General features: G+C 30.9%; 1 long non-coding RNA gene across 1 annotated transcript; it reads right to left on the bottom strand.

Annotated features, from left to right (window-relative positions):
* Positions 1 to 275: 275 nt before the first annotated feature.
* On the bottom strand, positions 276 to 4,706 carry LOC129927886 (uncharacterized). Its single transcript, XR_008779535.1, has 3 exons — positions 3,901 to 4,706; positions 1,897 to 1,972; positions 276 to 1,617 (listed from the first exon to the last, which is right to left on the bottom strand). It is a non-coding gene; the product is annotated as an uncharacterized LOC129927886 (long non-coding RNA).

Here is a 4,706-nt window from a genome sequence, read left to right as displayed (position 1 = left end):
GATTGAAGACTGCTTTGTGTGTTGTTGTAAACTGTAGTGTGTTGTAAACTGAACTGTAGCACACCTGGCTGAATGTTTGCATTAGTGCTTAGGCTAAGTGATATAGTCTGTAACTCATTAACGTGTAGTCATGTATGTTATGACTTTTCTATAAACAGTATTACACCTACATATGTTATTAGAATATAAAATTGATCAGTTGCTTTACAACTTAATGTACACACTAATGATAACAAGCATCACAACAGAAATAACACAACATGAAAACAAATGTGTGGTGTTATATAGCAATTTTATTTGCAGACAAAGGATACCACTTTAATGAGTTAAGTTTTTATTGCAATTGCTTAATGAACATATGAAAAAAAAAAATTTCAATAATTTACAATACACATTTTAAAAATACAATGATTACATATAATGTTAATGTAATTTAAATATATGGATGGCTGCCAGTTTAAGCGGTTTGCTCATATAATGTTAATGTTATTTAAATTATATGTTATATATATATGGATGGCTGCCTGGTGGAGCGGCTTGCGCTCCGGACTGTCGCTTAGATTTATTGATGGTCCCAAGTTCAAACCCTGGCTGCTCCCATTCCCAGTCATGCAGTCATTAAATTTCTTTAGAACCACATGAACACAATAACCAGCAACATATCTTATCTTATAGATTACACAAGTTACTTCAAAAAACAAGATAATTACCCATAATATAACATCTAACAGTTAGACTTACAGAGAAACTTTATGATGTTTTGATGAATCATTAAAATTAGGAAAGATAAAAGAAATATTTTCATCTTTTTGATTTATCCCACTGTATCTTAAACCTTTAAATATATGTAGTGTACATGGTCAATAACTTATATAAGCAGGAATCTGAAGGATGTGGGTAGACAATACTTAATTTAGATAGTCCATAAAAAGTGACATGGTCTTCTTATTTAGTCCTGTTTGGTTTAAGTCAATTTAATATATTTATTTCATTGTCATTTTGTGTATTTGTGTACTTAGTGTTTTCTTTAATAGCATTTAAAAACTGTTAGTATTGTTGGTAAAATTTTTTGTAGAATATTGTTCTATGAGTTCTAACAAATTAATAATTTCATAAATGTAGGATACAGTTTTAAGAAGTAGCTTATCACCTTTACCAAATACTTCTGTTTGTTTAAAAAAAAAACATCAAAGAGATGTACCAAGAACAATAGAATATATAATATACTACCTTAACTGGACCAGAACCTTTACAATGTGTACATAAATCATACACTCCTCTTGACAAAGAACATCCAAAACGAAGACACATTTATATTTCTTACACTATCTTGAAATTCACTGAAATCACTGATATGTTTTTTTTACTATTATATCCTTATATATTTGACATGTTTCGGATGTTCCTTCAGAGTTGACGACAGGGGATGGGAGCGGGCAGGGTTTGAACCAGAGACATCGATAAATCCAAACGACAGTCCAGCGCACAAACCACAAGACCAGGTAGCCATCCTGCGACTTCCTGAGACTTAACACTTTTTTTAATGCACTCTCTACTCTTTCATGTGTAGTAGCTAGTCCACAATACTTCATCGTCTTCAAAATGTTAACGGCAGATCTGAAAGTTAAATAAAGTTTACTATTAATATTTTTTAGATGAAATGCAAACTGTAAATAAATACTGTATATAATATAATAATATCAAACATTTACTAGAATATCTATTGATAGAATCGTTATTAAATTAATAGATTTACATAGTTCTAGCCTAAAGTAGTCTAAACTTCCTAGCAATAGCCTCTTTTTATAGTCTTGTTGATCATCAAAAGCATAAAAAATTTAAATTATTTATAATACTAATATTATATGCTAGATGCTAGTAATAATTATTACTTACTTTAGAGTATTCCTTTATAGTATGTAATCCTTCAATACTGTCCATGATACTTGTCTTGAAAATGTTAATGGCAGATCTGAAAGTTTACAATTAATTTTTTTTTAATGAAATGCAAACTGTATAAAATATAAAATAAAATGTATATATTAGGCCTATATATAACATCTAACAGACTAACATTGAATAGAATAATTTGGTATATACCGAGGTATAAAATATGACAGATCTAATAGTAACTGTCTAACAGTCTAATAGAATGAGTCTATGTAACTATAGAATACTAGTAATAGACTACAATAGATTATAGATCTGTACTTCTACTGGTTATATATATATATATAATATATATATCTATATAAAATATATATATGTATCTCTATCTATTATAAATCTATAAGTTACTACCTGTCTATTTGTACTTCTATATAATATACGGACTATACTATGCTATTGGTATATAAACTAGATCTAGACTCTATAATTATTGACAAAATCATTATTAAAGGGTAACTCCGATGGTTTTGACAATTTTTGATATAATATGTGTTTTGATTTATAGATAATGAATATATTATTCTTTTTTTTTTATTTGCAAGAATAACTTAGTAATTGATGTTTTTGTGACATAATTTTTCTGCGCATCCAAAACAGTCAGATTTTCACTGAATTTCTGTGTGACGTCACGACGGTGCACTCAAATCCTATTGATACTCATTGATAGGGAGGCGAAAAAGAAATTATCTTTGATAAAAAAAATTTTTCGTTATTACATCATTAAAATACTTTAAAAGAAATTTCTAATGGTGTATAAATTATGACTGTATGTTTGACCGTAAGAAAATTATGATTTTTTTGTGCTGTTTCGACCTAACATTGGTTGACATGGAAAAAGTGATGAGAGAGCTTGACGCTGGCTCAGCCGGCGAGACACACCCCCAAGGTCAAAAGTTAAAAAGTTGGAATTGAGTTTCGTAGACGATAGATCTACTTATTAAATAAGAAATTTAATAGTAGATCTAGTATTCGTAGTAAATTTCTAGCTCACAAATCTGATTTCATTTATATTTATGAACTTCAGTTGTTTAAAATGTCTCAGTAGTATCATTAATTGAATTCTTTGGCCTGGAAATCCAATGTATTGTTGGTACTGCACCAGGTATTAACTTCAATTTTTTTTTTAAATCCCATTTCCACAGCAGTGAAGTTGCTGAAACAGCTTCTCTCAAAATGGTTTGAGCATAAACAGGAATTAGCTAATGCCTTTGTAAAATATTTGCTCTTCAGGCGAATAAATTTTCCCCATTTTCCCTTTAAAACTTCATCTCTTGGAAACAAATGAAAAGAGACACTAATTTCTGTATCAGCATACTTGCTGATTTTATCTTTGTGATTGGAACTACTGCAACAAGCTGAAGAACAATATTTAATTTTCTTCAAGTAGAAATAGAGGTTTATAAACAATGACCGATTATAAATCAACGTGGAGACTAGATCTAGCTGTGAAGCGTAACAATAAATGCGATCCGATAGGTCTAGATCTAGACTAGAGAGTTTATCGGTTATATAGGTCTAGATCTATATTTAGCCAGCACCTTCGTGACGTCACGTTTTTAAAAACTAAAAACATCTCGCAGAACCCCGTTTTTTTGGGGGCGTGGAGAATTTTCTGTCTAATTTATTAAATATAAAATTTTCCGAGCATTTAAATAAAAAATGATATAATGTTTACTATTACAACTTTTTACGCAGAATTTAAATATGTCAATAACTAAAATTTGAAAAACTATCGGAGTTTCCCTTTAAATGAATAGATTTACAATTAGATCTACATCGTCCTAGGCTAGCCTAGATCAAGTATTCAATGCCTAGGCTAGGCCTAGATTTCTAGATCTACCCACTTTGACTTTATAATTATATAATGATTATCATGTTAATCATCAAAAGCATAAAAGTCAATTAATTATGTATAATGTTAATATGCTGGATCTAGAAATATTTACTTACTTTAGAGTACTCCTTTAATGGTAGGCTACGTAGATCTAATCCTTCTACTAAGCCAAAGGTATTACCGCTGGCCATTTTTTCTTTCTAAGCCACCAGACCATTCATCTTTTGGTAATCGGAAAGCATATCTGCTAGTAGTGCTAGATCTAGATCCTTTACAAAACGAGGCATTTGTTCACCATTGTAGATCTAGAGTTTTAATCCATGATGAATATTTTGAAAAGTCTAAATCATATTTAGATGAAGATTCTATTTGTTTCAAAAGAAATCTTTCTATGTAAACTACACAGCAACACAGTGGACTGAGTGGTTACGTACACACGCATCAATCAGTGACGCATAACCTTGGCCTCTGACCAGTGATGACGTAGGCCGCGACCTGGTCAGAGCTAAGGCTTTCTATGTCGAAGGCGCCGCCTAGATCTATATTCATTCATGAATCGCGTACTAAAAATTATTTCGTTTAATTGTTCACTTTATAATCCCATTCATTTAAAAGCTATCGCTCTTTTCGTTTTTAATAGATATGAATGTATCGGCTTCGGGTAATCCCATTTTCGCAAACCTAATTTTATTTTCGTAGCGAAAGAGAAAAAACTTGAAAGGATCATTAGTTAAGTTTAACATACATCTAAATCCAATCCACTAGAGTGGTAAACACAAACTTAGACCCGCAGGCCGCGGGTAATGTCTGGCGAACATCCTTTCATTAGACATTACCAAATGGTTACACATTAACAGTGATTAACACATCTCTCTACTGAGTCTATTCCTAGGCCTAGGTCTAAAACTCTTATTGAACTCTA

This window comes from Biomphalaria glabrata, chromosome 8, assembly GCF_947242115.1.
Source record: "Biomphalaria glabrata chromosome 8, xgBioGlab47.1, whole genome shotgun sequence".
Taxonomy (NCBI): domain Eukaryota; kingdom Metazoa; phylum Mollusca; class Gastropoda; family Planorbidae; genus Biomphalaria; species Biomphalaria glabrata.
Note: the sequence above shows the minus strand (reverse complement) of the source record. Positions and strands in the feature narration are given on the sequence as shown.